The sequence below is a fragment of the Ceratotherium simum genome, chromosome 13 (assembly GCF_057802395.1).
Source record: "Ceratotherium simum simum isolate JZ-2026a chromosome 13, ASM5780239v1, whole genome shotgun sequence".
Taxonomy (NCBI): Eukaryota; Metazoa; Chordata; class Mammalia; order Perissodactyla; family Rhinocerotidae; genus Ceratotherium; species Ceratotherium simum.
In genome coordinates this window covers 45,353,591-45,371,416 of record NC_141912.1, presented here as the reverse complement: position 1 = coordinate 45,371,416, position 17,826 = coordinate 45,353,591, and the positions used below count along the sequence as shown (strand labels likewise).

General features: G+C 33.4%; 1 protein-coding gene across 7 annotated transcripts in view; it reads left to right on the top strand.

The window, feature by feature from the left end:
* Window positions 1-17,826, top strand: part of SUPT3H (SPT3 homolog, SAGA and STAGA complex component) — a 549,045-nt gene that overhangs the window by 269,236 nt on the left and 261,983 nt on the right. The window lies entirely within an intron of this gene.

Sequence of the window (17,826 nt, the reverse complement as noted above, 5' to 3'; positions counted from 1 at the left end):
CTCTATGTCAACATAGTTTTTCGAGAACCCTTTTAAAAACTTTTTTATTTTGAATTTTGGACTTATAAAAGAATTGCAGAAAGAGTACAGAGACTTCCCAGATACCCTTCAGCTTCCTCTGTTAACATCTTAAATAACCATGGTACAATTATCAAAACCAGGAAATAACATTGGTACAATACCATTAATAAAATTACCAACCTTATTTGAATTTCATCAGTTTTCTCATTAATGTCCCTTTTCTGTTCCAGGAGCCAATCCAGGATAACACATTGTAGTTAGTTATCATGTCTTTGTAGTCTTCTCCTATCTATGATAGTTCGTCAGTCTGCTTGTCTTTCATGACCTTGTCGCTTTTGAAAAGTACTAGACAGTTATTTTGTAGAATGTCCTTCTTTTTCAATTGGTCTGATGTTTTCTTATGATTAGAATGTGGCTATTCATTTTTGTCAAGAATACCACAGAAGTGGTGGGTCCTTCTTTGTGTATCGTATCAACAGCTTCATGTTCTTGATGTTTTATTTGTGATCTTAACCCTGATATGATAACTTGGTTAAGGTGGTATATGCTGAATTTTTCCACTGTAATGAAATTACTATTTTTTTTTCATTTTATTCTTAATAAATATCTTAGGGGAGATATTTTGTGACTGTGCAAATATTCTCTTTCCTTGAAAATTTTTGCCTATTAATTTTAACATTCATCAGTGGATCTTGTCTGAGACAGTTATTACTGTGCTATTTGCCTAGTAGTAGTTTTCTGTTTCCTTCTTTTCTTTTATATTTTTAACTGCAATTATTCTTAAAGGAATAGTTATCTTTTATCACCATTTATTTATACAAGTTTTAATGTATATACATATGAGCTAATGTATATTTAAATTTTATTCTTAGGATCATTATGCAATAATATCATTATCTATATTTATTGCTCAAGTAGTTCCAGTGTTGGCCATTAGGAACACTTTCATATCCTTTCCCCATTTTTCTGTCAAGTTCTTGGTCTTATCTCCCATATATATTAGGAATATCAATCTTTTGTGGTATATGATATAAATATATTTTTCCACTGTGTCAGTTATCTTTTGACTTTGTTTTTATGGCCTTTTTTGGGCATATGAGTATTTTTATTTTAACATAGTCAAGTGCATAAATCTTTTATTGCCTTTGGATTTTGAATCATTGTTGGAACCAAGTTTAAAGAGAAATTCATCCATGTTGCCTTCTAGTACTTGTATGATTTCTTTTTTAACATTTAGATCTCTAGTCTATTTGTAGTTTATTCTTGTTATTGTGTGAGATATGGATCTATTTTTATCTTTTTCCAAATGATTACCCAGTTATATCATCACCATTTGTTAAAAAGTCCATATTTTCCCTAATGAGTTGAGATGTCTCCTTTATCATATACTAAATTAGCATATGTATTGAGATCTATTTCTGATTTTATATTCTATACCAATGGTTTATTTGTCTATGCATGTACTAATATGACATTTTTAATTATAAAGGTTTTGTGGTATATTTTAAAGAAGGTTACAGCTAGACTCCTTTTGTAATTTTTCTTTCTGTGTTCCTAGTTATTCTTGTATGTTTATTTTTCCATATGAATGTTAGTATTAAATTTTCTAGTTCCATAAAATAGTTTCTTGGCACTTTTATTGAAATTGCATGAATTTATAAGTTAATTTAGAGAGAACTGCATCTTACAAATGTTTAATCAATCTAAGCATAGGGAATGTCTTTACATTTTCTCAAGACTACTTTATGTCTTTCCTGAGTGTTTTAACATTTTTCTTCACTAGACTTCACATACTTCTTGTTAGATTTATTCCTAAGTATTTAATCTTCTTTTCTGTTATTGCAAATGGCCTTTCTCTATAATTGCATAATGGCTGAAAACATCTGAAATTTACTGAAATACATAAATCTACAGATTCAAGAAGCTGAGAAAACTCCAAACAAGATAAACCCAAAGAAATCTATGTTCAAACTGCTGAATACTAAAGGTATAATATAAATCTTAAAAGCACCTAGATTCATTACCATAGGGGATCAATGGTTTGAAAGACAGCAGAATTTTCATTACAAAACATGGAGACTAGCAGGAAATGGCACAGTGATTTTAAGTACTAGATAGAGAATTCTCAGTTGGCAGTTATTTTTCTCTGACTCCTTGTTCACATGGCCTTTTTTCCTTTGTTTCTTTGTCTCCATGTGTCCTCCCTTCTTACAAAAACGTCAGATATTTACTAGTTAGTGCTACTGTTATCATATGTATTAAATCTGTGCATGCTATTATCTACACATTACAGTGTTGTAGCTTTTCCATTAAAGAACCATACGTCTTTTAAAGAAATAAAGAGATAAAAGAAAGTATATATAATCTTGCACATTGACCCACACATTTACCATTTTCCATGCTCATCATTCTTTCTTATAGATCTGAGTTGCCATTTAAATTACATCCTTCAACCTGAAGAACTTGAACATTTTTTGTGGTACAGATGTGCCAGTGATGAATTCTCTTAAGTTTCTTTCATCTGAATGTGTGTTTTTTTCACCTTTGAGATATATCTTTTCTATAGGTGAAATTCTAGTTGTAATGTTTTCCCTTTAGCTGTCTGAAGTGCCACTCGAATATTTTCCAGCATGCATTAGTTTCTGATGATAGGTAAGCTGCTATTCTCTTGTTCCCCTGTATATAACATGTTGTCTTTCTCTGGCTGATTCCAAGATTTTCTCTTTATCATTGGGTCTCAGCAGTTTGATGTGCCTAGGACTCATTTTCTTCATGATTATCTTGCTTGCAAGTTTGTTGATCTTCTTGGTTCCGTAGACTAATATTTTCCACCAATTTGCAGAAGTTTTCAGCCATTATTTTTTTCCTGTGTCTTTCATTCTAGGATTTCAATTATATGTGTGTTGGACCACTTGTTATTTTTTCACAGGTCTCTGAGGGCCTCTAAATTTTCTTCAAACTTTATTCCTCACTCTGTTTTGTTGTTGTTTTGTTTGGCTTTGGTAGTTTCTGTAAGTTCACTGATTCTTCTGTAATCTTTAATCTGCTATTTAGTCAATCTAGTATATTTTTCATTTTAGTCATAATATTTTCTATTATACTATTTGAAAATGTATCTTATTGGGTTATAATACCCCTTTTTGAATTTCAGATGCACTTTTTTATATTGTTCTTCCATTTTAAATATAGAAGTTGGAACATTATTTGATGATGACCATTGCAATAGAATAAACAAGAAATGGCTTATCTTGTCTTTACTGATAAAGAGCCTCTTATTACAATGTATGCTTACCTCTCCTTACCCATGTAATATTTTGATACTAGTTTTGATTTCTATTTGTGAGATTGACCCTGTCCAGATATCAATAAGTGTGAAGTTGAATGAGAGACATTGCTAGAGGAAGGCGTTGCTGTTTTCTCTTTGCCATATCAAGGCAGGTATCAGAGTGAGTTCTTCAGATGAAAGAAAGACTAATCGAGAAATGGTTTTAAATAGTTTGTATTTTTTCACCATTGAATATTATATAGCCATTACAAATTGTGTGTGTGTGTGTTTTTTATGCTCTGTTCTGTAATTCTGTACCCATTTACCTATTAAGACCCATTTTTTCCTTTGTTTTTTTCCATGTTTCTTGAGATATTATTGATATATAACATGGTGTAAATTTAAGGTGTTTAATGAGATGATTTATGTTTATGTTATATATATGTTATAATATTTGTTATTGTGAAATGATTACCACAATAAGGTTAATTAACACATCCATTACCTCACATATTCAACATTTTTGTGTGTGTGTGGGGGAAACATTTAATATCTACAATTTTAGCAACTTTCAAGTATACGATACAGTGTTCTTAACTATATTCACCATGCTATACATTAGATCATTAGAACTGATTCATCGTATAATTAGAAGTTTATATGCTTTGACCGTGTTCTCCCATTTCTCTCACCCCCACCCTCTATGAGTTTGCTTTTTTTAGATCCGCAAGTAATGAGATAATACAGTATATATCTTTCTCTTTCTGACTTATTGCACTTAGCATGGATTCACACTGCTTTTGTGTCTAGGATAGGAAGTACTGTTGGAAGATAAAAACTATGAAACTCACTGCCAGATTCTTATATTCTGAATTCTGATTTCTCTTTCGAGTCTACCTGCTACAATTTACTTTTCAGAATCCTTGGATAGTTGTCACATGCATTCTCTCCGAGGTTTTACATTATACTCAATGAGAGAAGCAGTGTGCTTACTCCATCTTAACTGGCAAAATATTTGATTTTAATCATTTTCCTAAACATTGTTGGATCACCTGAGTCAATGAATGCACTTTATTTTCATTAAAAAAATCTTCATTGAGATATACTTGATACATAACATTATATTAGTTTCAGAGGTACAGCATAATGATTCGATATTTGTATATATTGCAAAATGATCACCATAATGAATCTAGTGCATCAGAATAGTAGTACATTTTTATCATAGCATATTTGTTCCATAATGTTACCTAAGGAATTCCTATTTCTGATATTGATATAAAGTAAAAGTACATTGCTTCCAAGTAGAGATTCATTTGCAACAAAGTGAAGTAGTTTACTCCAGATTTAAGCTTCTCTTAAAGAGAACTTGCTTGTTTAGTTACCTTTGATGGTAGTCTCCCGATATTCTTGAAGCTTAGACATCTAGTTCTCTTAGTTTTAACCTGCATGTCAGAGACCTCTTTTGATAGTTTTTATTTTTATTTATTTATTTTATTTATTTATTTTTTGTGAGTAAGATCAGTTCTGAGCTAACATCCATGCCAATCCTCCTATTTTTGCTGAGGAAGACCGGCTCTGAGCTAACATCTATTGCCAATCCTCCTCCTTTTTTGTCCCCAAAGCCCCAGTAGATAGTTGTATGTCATAGTTGCATATCCTTCTAGTTGCTGTATGTGGGACGCGGCCTCAGCATGGCTGGAGAAGCGGTGCATGCCCGGGATCCAAACCTGGGCCGCCAGTAGCGGAGCGCGCGTGCACTTAACTGCTAAGCCATGGGGCCGGCCCTTTTGAGTTTTTTAAACTATTTTTATTTATTGTTTGAAACTTCCACATTGTGTCTTTAGCCACACAATCTAAAATGATATGTAAATGGTTCTCAAGTGTCCTTTCCACATGAAAGTTCAATTTTTAACAATGCCCTGAAAACAAAAGTGTAAACGAGACCATCATTTAATTCCTAGAGTGCCGTATACTGTTTCAAACTGTTTCCTGCTTTAGTAGATTATTGGGTTTTCTTTATTTCGTTTATTCATTTTATTTATTCATTCATTCAGTAAACCTTTATTGAGTGACACTAATGTAGCTGTGGTTCTAGTGGTACAAAGGTGAATAAGAAATTATCTCTGCCCCTGAGGAATTTATGGTTTTCTCATGGATATAGACACATAGAAATTAATTTTAAAATATCATGATAACTGGTGATGCTAATATGCACAGAGAGAGATGGGAATTTTGATAGCAAATATCCAGTCTGGAACTCTTCATGTATGTGTATATACATGTCTATATAAAAACATGTTAAATCTTTCGTAGGAGTCAACATATTTATTAAATTGAATCGAAGAAAGTATGCATCAGAATAGAGGTTATAAACTATTGACCTATGTGTAGATATAGCATAGCAATATGTTTTATTTCATTTGCACTAAATTTTTAAAGATATGAATTTAGTTGCCAACATTTAAAAATTAGGTCACTTTTACATAAAAAAAATTTAGAATTTCTGACTTCTCTTGAAACATTGAAATTGGAATGTTTGGCAACCTGAATTTTAGCATGGAACTCTAAGCTCAGTAGCTGCTTCTACCTGTAGACTATGCACAGGCTGGTTTTTAACTGGCTGGCTTCATTTACTTAGGAAAGTATTCAGTATTGATGGAGTCATGCAGCATATTGTTGCCATATTTCCCATATCCCTTCCCAATTTCAGTTTTTCAAGAAAACATACTTCCTAATTTTGAAGGAAAGTGATGCTATTTTAAAATGCTATTGTACTTTCCCTCAGAAGCTGTGGAAACAGTTGTTATGTACGTCACAGAAGTTCATAGACAAAAATAATAAAGATGACGTTTCCTATGTGATTTACTTTTTTTTCCCCCGGTAACTTGGTGCTGTTAATGAAAGAGTGATCAATTGAAGGTAATACAAAAATTGTAGAAGCAACAGGAAGCATTTAGATTCTTGTTACTGCCTATTTAGAAGAGAGGAAAGTGATTCCCATCACAATCTCCATTGTGCTATGTCTCCTGTCAAAAAGCACCTTTAACTACTGGTGTAAGTGAGCTAGGTCTTCAGCAGCTAACTTGTTCTTCTTTTCCCAACTGAAGGCCCTTAATACCTTAACCTGAAACTTAAAGGGAAAATAAATGTGGAAGTTCAGCACTATTGCCAATATCCCTTGGCTCTTCTTGATGTCTCCTCTAAACTCTTTCACGCAAACCAGAAGGCACAGAGCTGATATCTATTGAGGCTGTACAGCAATTCTTCGGTTATACCAATCCGCTAAGTCATGATGGGGCCTGTAAAAATCCAGATTCTCCTTAAGTATAGAGTTAGTGTCGGTTGTCAAGTTGGCTAAGAAGTATTTGCACAACGTATGAAAGATTCTTTGTCCATACTCTTCCCAAGGGATTCTTTTTCAGGAAGGCTTTGGTAGGGCTGAAGAATCTGTATTTTTAATAAGCACTCAAGATCTTTGTAATCCAAGTGGTCCAAGGACTAAATTTGAGAACCACTAGCTTAGACTGGTGGGTTGTAACCAAGTCTGGGCAACACAATTGCCAGTGTTTTTTAAAGAGTAAAAACATGATCTGAACTTCAGGTGGACAAGATGAGACTACTCCTTGAAACTGTTAAGTAACAATACAAAGTTTGACTCTAGCTTAATGAATCCGTTGTTTGCTTTACAACCTAATACATCTGAATTTTAATTTTCTCCTTCAAAACAGACTTCCTTAAGATACCATAGAATTGTTTCAATAATGCTAACATTACTCAAAGCGTTCATGTGTGTGTGTTTACCCTTTTGGTCGGTCTTGATTGTTAAAGTCAATAAAATCATTCAGAAACAAGTCAGATGAATGGGGTGGTTGATTATACTTGTATTATATCATCTGTTCCAAGGTATTTAGTAGTAGTTCTCAACTTGAAGTTCACATCAGAGCCATCTGCCAGGCTTTTAAAAAAACAAACAAAAAAAGAAACAAAAAACACAACTACCAGACCCTATTCCTTATCTGCTCAAACAAAATTTCTGGAGTGAGTACCCCTAAAAGAAGAATCCCGGCTGACTCTGATGAGGAGCTCTGGGTATGAGCCACTGTATTTTAAAGTGTTTGTGTATGAGTTGGCCTGCTTCACTGAGCTTCTTAAAGATGTGTGTTCCTAGGCATGTGCCTCTTAATGCTTAAAAATGCTTGGTGAAAATCAGATGGAGTAATACAGACATTGTATTAAAAAAGTGATTGGAATAGTTTATATGCATAACTCAGATATATATTTACATAATGCTATTTTGTTCATTTTGGAGACTTAGAGAACTAATATAGGACAATTATAGATATAAATACAATTTTTTTTAACGGTTTTATTTATTTATTTATTTATTTTGTGAGGAAGATCAGCCCTGAGCTAACATCCATGCTAATCCTCCTCTTTTTGCTGAGGAAGACTGGCTCTGAGCTAACATCTATTGCCAATCCTCCTCCTTTATTTCCCCAAAGCCCCAGTGGATAGTTGTATGTCATAGTTGTACATCCTTCTAGTTGCTGTATGTGGGACACGGCCTCAGCATGGCCGGAGAAGCGGTGCGTCGGTGCGTGCCCGGGATCCGAACCCGGGCCCCCAGCAGCGGAGCGCGTGCACTTAACCCCTAAGCCACGGGGCCGGCGTCGATATAAATACAATTTTAATCATCAAATTTATACCTAATAATATAGCAATCGGGAGAATTATTCATTTAATCCAAAAATTTAACCTCTGGACCAAATATCCACCTCAGAATATCAATACCGTCTTTCAAGAGCCATTGCTTGTTTCAGTCAGCGTTTTTGAAATCCGTCTTTGATCTGTTTGTATCTTCAGCATTTCACTGTGTAAGGTAGCAAGTTCCACAAGGTTAACACCTGATGTATATTGTGCTGTCCCTTTTGTCCCAAAGCATTTTTTTCAATGTCAATTTGCATGCTCTCCGTGGCTGCTCAGAATTTGTTTCTCCTTTCTTCTGTGGACTGTTCTAGCTATTCTCTCTTGACATTACTGATATTAGAACAGTGCCCGCGCTCCACTACTGACGGCCCGGGTTCGGATCCCAGGCGCACACCGACGCACCGCTTCTCCGGCCGTGCTGAGGCCGTGTCCCACATACAGCAACTAGAAGGATGTGCAACTAGGACATACAACTATCTACTGGGGCTTTGGGGAAGAAAAAAAACGAGTAGGACTGGCAATAGATGTTAGCTCAGAGCCAGTCTTCGTCAGGAAAAAGAGGAAGATTAGCACGGATGTTAGCTCAGGGCTGATCTCCCTCAGCAAAAAAAAAAAAAAGATGTAAGCTATCGTTATAAAAAAAAGAAGAACTGAATACAGTGCCTTAAAGCAGGTAAGCTGTGTTTTCGGCAAGGCTTATGTGGTATACTTTGATTCTTCTTTTAAATGCCTTTCTTGTTCAATCAGTCAGCACAGATTTTTGTTGAACATTGACTGTGTATCTAGCACTAATAATGATGGACATTTTTTGGATCATTTTGGCAGCAGTTGCATATTGTTTCATTTGGGAAATATTACAGTAGGACTGGCAATAGACTAAATCTGGAAATTTTTCCTTAAATCTCTTCTTTTGTCTCCAGTTTCTTTGACCTGTTATTCCCATTTGAGACCTTTGCCCTCTCATCCTACCCCTGATTCTAACTCGGTACTTCAGCCAGGCCTACCCTCCATTCTAAGTGATTTCACCTAACTCAACTCTATTCCACTGCTTAGGTTGTGACTGGCTTAGGCCCCAGCTAACTGTTCTTCACTGGAGTTCTGCATGAAGATTATAGAATATGTTAAGTAATAAAAATATATAGTTTAAAATCTATATAAAGCTTTTGATTTTATTCAAGAACAAGTTAGAATATTAAAATCATAGGATTTTAAAGTTAAATTACACTTCAGAAATTAAGTTAAATAAGTTTGAACCAAATGAAATTGCCATTTTTATATATCATAAATGGTTGAATATTGACAATTTTATGTGATTCAGTGCAATACAGATTAGAAATTGTCACTGGAGAGAGTCTTCAAAGGTCTTAATGTCCATATTTTGTAAAATGACAATGCTAATATTCACTTTCTGCAGTGATTATAAAGGGTCATAAAAATTAGGTATAATGTATATACAGGACTTAGTGAAGTTCCTGGGACATGGTTTTCTTTCTCTAAATTATAGTAATGCTAGTACTAAATGGTTACTGTTAATGATTAATCCTGATAACAGGGCTATTTAATGACATGATTTAGTTTAGAAATGGATTGAAAAATCTGTTGAAATGCTCTTTCAGATTTACCAGAGAGATGCAAACGTTTTCATGTCCTAGGCGTCTGTCTCCTCCCCTCCCCAGGTTGAGCTACAATTTCTGCCAATTGGAAATTGTGTGATTGAGTTCCTATTATGATGCTGTCAATAATAATATCCTTTCGAGTTCAAAAACTGTCATGATTTCTGATGGCTATATAGCTGATTTCATATTTTTATTCATTCAAAGTTAAATATCAGAAGAGTCTCTTCGTTTTATGCGTAGAATATAATTATCTGCCATTCCATTTCAAAATCATATTGGATTTTCACTATATTAATATTCACTATATTAATCTACCAGGCAACTAGTAAGCTATTCAATCTTCTGTACTATGTTTTCACATCAGAATCAATGTTTCAGGCTTATTCTGATCATCTTTAAATATGAAAATTAATAACAAATTTATATGTGTGAAGAGTGATTGCTTTAATTTCCCATCTGGATTAAAAGCATGCACTGAACTATCCATCCCCACCCCCACCCCCCTTCTTACTTCTAATGCTTTTTAATTTGGCACTTAATCTCTCTGGTAGCAGGAGCTCATGCAAGGTACTGTTCAATCTTCATTACCACTTCTGTGAGCCTCTCACTTATGCCACCTCAGTAATGGTTTATGAGTATGTTTTAAAATAGTAATAAAGTTTCCTGTGTGGAACTTCAATTATAAGGGTTATCAAAATAAGACAAACTAATATAATTTGTGATTGCATAAAATAAAGGAAGTAGAGGTACCATGGGGACCTAATGAATCACAGAATGGAAACAGTCTTCTAGCTAACTAAACATTGAGACTTTGTACTACGTCAAACCATGTATGTGTAACTCAGCAAACCGGAACACACTCTGTGTTTACATGAATTGGAGAAAGGAGTTCATAAATACCATCTGGGAAAAAAATTCTTGGCCTATTTTGTCTGTTCCTACTGTGGAGTAAATGAAGTACCACATATTTAGCATAAACAGACTGAAAACACACCTGCTTTGTGGAAAACACACGTGCACATGTAAACATACAGAGTGGTTCAAAATATAAAACATTGTATGTCACTAAGATCTGATTACTTTTCTTCATTTTTCCTTACAACTTTATTTTCTTATAAATGTACTATGGAAAATTCACTAATTGTTTTGGACGGTGCTTCTGTCTTATTGATTGCTCTTAATGTTTTCTATTTAATTAGTCTTATTTTTTTCTCATATATTACCACCTCATGCCTGAAGAAATACTATTGTATCTCCTCTTTTTAAAAAATAATAAGTTTGTATTGCAGTTGATAGAAATTTAGTTTTTAATCTGTGACACAAAATGGGCATATTCTAAGTAGAATGCCTCTTTAGCTACATTTCCCTGCCAATTGCCCTGGGTAGTTTCCTACAGGCATAACCTAGAGGACCAATTGGGAGGGAATTTCCAGTCCTTTCCCCACTCTTTGCATGTCTTCTTTTTTTTCTGCTGCGGTATATCCCACTAATAGTCAACTCTTCAAGGTAAGAGAATCTCGGGGTATAGATTGTTTACAGTTCAGTGAGTTATAAGTAATGTCTCATGTTACTTGGTTTTCTTAGCACAGATATAAAATGGTATTTTTCCACCTTTCCATGTGTGTCAAGGCTTTTTCTTTAGGGTTCTTCATTTTTTTCCTGCTTGTCTGCTAGGATCCTATCATCTGACTTAAGCTAAGCCCTGCTAGCTACTGTACTTGAATCCTGTGCCAAGCTTGAATTTCTGACCTGTGCTGCAAGTTTCAGTTCTGGCTGAAACTTCTTACAAATGCCTAATGCATAGTTTCCAAGAATTTCACATTTACCAGAGAGATGCAGACCTTTCATAAAATCTCACTCTCCAGATTGAGTTGCATTACTTAATTAAAGTAGATAGAGATTTGTACCAACTGCAAAATGTGTGACTGAACTGATATTATAATGCTGTCAGTAATATCCTTTTGGTAATATTCATTTTGAGTAAAGTTCAAAAACTATCATGATTTCTGATGACAGTATAGCTACTTTCATTTCTCTAGTCACTCAAAGTTAAATATCAGGAAAATCTCTTTGTTTTATGCACATAGTGTAATTGTCTACCATTCCACTTAAAAATCATACTGGATTTTCACTATATGAATCTTTCAGGCAACTAGTAAGCCATTCAATCTGTTGAATTATGTTTTCATGTGTGAGTCAGTTTTCAGTTATTCTAATAGTCTTTAATTATGAAAATTAACCAAGAATAAACTTATATGTGTTAGGAGTGATTGTCTAATCTCTCATCTGGATTAGCAGATGTGAGTTCTCCCTTCCTCCCTCTCTCTCTGTTCTTACTTCTAATGCCTTTTAATTTGGCAAATGTCTCCCAAGTACTCTATTCTCATTCATCAAATCTTATGTTCTCTTCTGTTTCTGAACCAAGAGATTGTTTTTAAACTCCTGTGCTCCAGTACCTTTTCCAAGATCTCTGGAAGTCTTTTATATATTCATAAATCTATATCTTCTTTTCTCAATGTTGCTGTTACTCTTGATTAGTGTGGAGATTATGCAGAAAAGAAAAAAATAAAAGGAAATATCTACTATGTACCAGGCAGTCTGCTAGAGATTTTGTAGGTATTATTTTATTGTACATATATAGGCCATTTTCCATGTTTAAAAAAATAGCTATGATTTCTATATAGCTTTTTAACTTACAGATTTAAACCTAGTTGGACATTGCCTTATTTGTTATATAGATATAATTAGAAGCCTTTATTTGTTTCTCAGATACTAGTATTATATATTATTGCACACTTGAGGAATATATAATAATTCTTTTTTAAAATATGTTTTTTATCCCTTCAGATATCTGCATCCATTCTGATGTTTTATTAGGGATATTATTTTGCTACATTGTGATAGGGAACAATTTGTTTATGCTGATAATTTCAAATGTTTCTAGTTATTTTCATATCTTTTGAATTTATAAATCACATTCTTAGTTTCCCAAGAATGTATTAACTATCCTGAGATACTTCTTTAGAGTAAGTTCTTCTGAAATTATAACTGATGTATATAATCTGAAATTCAAAAGATATTATTTATATTTGAAGCACTGATATAAAATTGACTTCAAATTTTTAAAGTGAATGGAAAGAGAAATAAAGTCCATTAAATAAATGTCTCAATTAGAAAAGGCTTAAGAAAACACCTTAAGAATGTTTTGAAGCTAATTTTGAAAATGATGTTTTATTATCAGTAAAATTTTACTGACTTTGCACTTCTAATCCAGCTAAGACTTTGAAAGTAAGCTGTAAAAGGCAGTAGATACTATAAAAATCACACTTATTACTCAATGTGTTTAATGTAAAAATTCATTTCTGTTTTTCTTTTTTGCAGTAGAGTAGAAGCAGCAGATTGGTGAGGACCAAGGCAATTAGTTACTAAGCAGGCACTGAGAAGCAGCAGCAAGAAGTTGTTAGAGTGTCAGAGCCAAGAGAAAATAATTGCTAAAAAACAGATACACAAGGGCCCGGCCTGGCCCCGTGGCCTAGTGGTTAAGTTTGGGGCACTCCACTTCGGTGGCCCTGATTCAGTTCCCAGGCACAGACCTATACCACTTGTCAGTGGCCATGTTGTGACAGTGACCTACATACAAAATAGAGGAAGCTTGGCACAGATGTTAGGGCGAATCTTCCTCAGAAAACCGAACAAATACACAAAATTATAGGTACCCAGTTGGTCTAGGAGTACAATTTATACAGTATGTTCCAGAAAGTGTGTATTGTAATATCTAAAGTTTCTTGATAAAGTTCTTTGGTTGCAGAGACCATCATCCTTATTTATTAGAAAGTATGATGATTGATATTCGCAGTAAAAGTTTGAAACAATTAGAAAACGTTGATACGTTCAGGATACTCTTTAGAAAGTGAAGATGGTGTGTGATACACTTAGAAAGATGTCTCTCAATAATACTGTTTAATCTTTTTTTTTTCTAATCTGGAAATTTAGTTATATATAGTATAGCATATATTTCTTAAAAGACCAAAATCTTTCTTTTCCAAAACTTTGTGTAAAGATTCCTTGATTTAGCAAATGTCCTTAAGAAAATAAACTATTTTATTTTTAAACTTCCACTCTATGCACACTTTGACAGAATGGTATCTCTTATAACAAACGTTTAACTTAGCATTTACAGTAAACCTAGAGAGTTAGAATATATTATCTTCATTGTATAGGCTTGGAAACTGAAGAACAGAAAAATTAAGGAACTTGCCCAAAGTCATACAGTTTGTGAATAGTAGATGTGGAATTCAAGTAATTTCTTCTTTAGAGACTTTGGAGAGTCTTTGGGATGATAAATGCTGATTGTTTTATGGATACTTATCTGACTGAGTTTGCTATGTATCTGTAAGGTCCCTTCTAGTTTTGAGTGTTCTCTGGTTCTCTGAAGTGGAGAGTATTGTTTTCAGAATAGAATTTATATTTTTTGAAGATTTTGTAGAGAATAGTGAACAAAAAGAAGTGATTGAACAAGAGAAGCCCCAAGAAAGGTCAGCAGAATCTTCCCTTGGTGTGGAAAATACAAATTCAAGTTCAAGTCTCTGATAAAGATTTATCATACTTTAAGTTTGTAAAGAGAAAAAGTAACGTTCTTCAACATGAGAGATGGTCTTAGCCAGCAGAACATCTTAGGCATGATGGGTAATTTTATAACATGAAAGTAGGCATCATTTGATAGACCTCTGCACAAAGATAGTGAAATATATAAGAAAGAATTTAAAAACACTTGAAAAAGGCATTTAAAATATTGTGAACTTTTCTAGAAATCTGTATTGCTGCTTGCATTGGTAATAGGCTTCAAGAAGAAAAGTTTTAGTAAAGCCTTTTTACTTGAGGGCTGAAGTTGCTCCTTAAAGTTTCCCCTTGAAGACTGTTTTGTTAAGAAGATTACTAGACTTCAAATAAGATTTGATGATAATATGAGAAGTAAAATGCCTAATAGTTTTTCTGACAAATTTCTTATGGTCCACTTAATAAAAAGAGTAATAATTTTTTCAATCTCTTCTCTTATTATAACTTTTACTCCCATCATGAAAGTCTCAGGTTTATTCTGTCAATCATGTTGTCTGTAGCAGGTTTAAAGAAATCAAATATTGTTCTTTTTGCTAAATATGTAAGCATTTGATTTCGTTAATAAGAATAAGTTGCTTTGGGTGCCTTATGTTTACTAGGATTTTAAATAGTTTAAATATTTTAAATTATTTTTCCGTTTAAAAGCATTAATTTTCTTCTAAATAACTTAGTATTTTCTGTCATGTTGGGTATAAAATAAAGGCACTGCATTTTCCTATAAATCAGAGATCAGGTGGTGATATAGTTAATACTTTCAAATGTCTCTCTTGTGGAAATGAAGAAAATACTGGAATTCAGGGTTTTTTCCCCTAACACGTCTAATTTATTTGTTTTCTTTTTATGCTAGTCGGGAAATGAGACTTCCTTGTAAACAAAATTTATTTATCTATGTCGGTATTAAAGAACTAATGACTACTCTCTCCAAAAGAGGGAATGATAATTAATAAATTATCCTTTTATTTACACTTGAATTTCAAAACCAATTGTTTCTGTTTTTTTAGCTAAGTCTTTATGCTTAGATAATAAGCCACCTAGTAACCATTAAAACTATGTTTAGAGTTCAGAATGGATTTGAATGATGTTGTCAGGAGGAAAATACCTATTTTCACATGTCAGATAAATTGTGCAGTATTTGCATGTTATGCCAAGAAAACAAAATTTAGCCATTGGTTTATATGAAATCACCTCTGATGAAGCCATGTAGATTTCCAATTGGAGTATAAACAATTTCTTAAATATATACTGGAGAAAAGGGATGAAAAAGAAGGTTGGGACTAGATTTTCAATGTCATTGAATTTCAAACTGAGGAATTTATATGTAATTCTGTAGATTGCTGAGGGCATTGAAAATTTTAGAATCTGGCATAGACAGGAAAATGGATAGAAGAACGTGGCTACTTTATATATGATAGTAAAAGACTCAAGATGCCACTTCTGGAGAGGCCTGTTAGAGGAAGGATATTGAAGTATTTAGGCAAGAGTTATTACCAGCTCTAAGCTAGATGATGACAGGTTCTGAACTATATTTGCTATCTATAAACAATAGTCCATCATGGGTGTAAATTAAAATCTGTATCCGGAAAAGTAAAAATTCAAAATGATATAACAATCAAATCCACCATGACAGCTCTCAGTGTTTATCCGAGTGAAAAACTGGTAGAAGTACTGAGTTAGTACATTTAGATGTATCAATTTGGCGTATTTTCACTTACTAATCATTGTTCTAAATGTGACTCTCCTGCTTACTTTTGCAAAACCCACAAGAGCTTGTCAACCATCATTTGGGAAATGCTGATAGAGTGGAAGGTTTTTGGAGACAAACATCCCTGGGTTTGAATCTTGGCTTCAAGATTATGCAACCTTGAGCATATTTCTTAATTTCTCTGAGTCTTGGTTTACTCATCTGTAAGAATTTACTTACCTCATAGGCATTATAAAGATAATGTATTGCAAGTAACCTAGCACTGATAAACACTGTCTCTCAATGAAAACATGATTTAATTAATGGCAACCAAAAATTTGAAGCCTAAATCTATATATATGGAGTAACACAGTGTCAAGGGCAAAGACACTACCAAGCCAGAAAGAGAGCTTGAAGAGGCATATGCTGTATGTATTTCTGGGACCTCTTTCCAGCCTTTGAATGTCACACTATATGCAGTTCTATCTTTATTTCTCCTACTTCTACTTCTCATTCTTGATATGCTTACATATCTTAAAATGCTTAGGTATCATTTTAGATAATTTATTATATATGAATTTCCCTGTTCCTTCCTTGTCTCTTCCCTTCTGACTTGATGTCCCTGAGAAGAAACCTGCAGACACAGAATGGTCTAAATTGCCTTTGTTAATTCATTTCAATCCTGGGGCTTGGAAAGTTTTTCCATAAACTTCATGCTTTCTCATTTTATGACTATAATTTGAATACAACTTAACTATCAGTGAAACAAGAGCACAGTATTAATTAAAAGCATTTATTTTTCTCTGGTAAATCCTTGGATGCTCTCCTAAATGATTTTTCAAGTCCCAACATTTTGTGTTTTAGTGATGACTACTATGTTTAGTTTTGTTCCTTTCCCACAAATGATGACTTTCAGAATATTGTATGAAAAATTTTCCCAACATGCTTGAAAAACACATAGAAAGATTTAATAAATAGATAGTGATGTGGAGTTTGAGAGATAGAACAGAGAAATGGATAAATGGGTGGGTGAGAGAGAGTTCAGTAGATAAAAGAGAGAGTTCAAGCCCCCAAAATGACCACTGTGCTGAAATGACTGTAGATTTGTTAAGTTATTATTATGGGGCCTAAGTTAGGTATTTACTATGAATATACTTTGTAAAATATGAGGCACTATTTTAATGTTAACTTTTCCTTTTATTATTTTTGATAATAATAACTACCTTTTAAAAACCTGTTTTAAAAGGCTTTACCCTGAAGAGTCTATAGAGAAAGGTTTTTACCTGAAATACTGGTATAGTTAATAGATGCTATATTTAGTATTAGTATTAGCATTCACATGTTAGGAGTAACCTCTAGGTACCAGACTTTTGGGAGAATCGATCATCCTTTCCAAGTTCATGTGTTCTGTATTTTTTGTGAATTGACCCTTTAAGCGTTTTAAGTTCTAATACCTTGACATTTACATAGGAAACTCTGTTCAGGGGAAAGCTTAAAATTCAGTACCCTTTATTAATCATCTAGCATTATTATTTTGAAAAATAATTCTTTTCGACCAACTAAAATCATGCAACGTAATACTTCCAGACTTATACCTGTGGTGTGTTTAGCACCATTCTTCAAAATATGAACTCTTAAAAGTAGAATTATTTGCTGTGCTTTATATAGCTGAAGTAACAAAACACTGTAACTTCTAATAATCAGCTTAATCTGGTTTTTAACTTTTGATGGATTTGGAACAGGAACTTTTGTTTGAAAGAAAGATTGGCTTGTTAACTGAATTATGCTATTATAAGTAAATGTGGTCACAGCTGCTTTTGATTTCTTTGTTACACACCTGATTGGAAACAAGTTTTTAAAAATATTTTTCCATTTCTTACACTGACACCTAGTGTTCACTATTCCTGATATCTCAA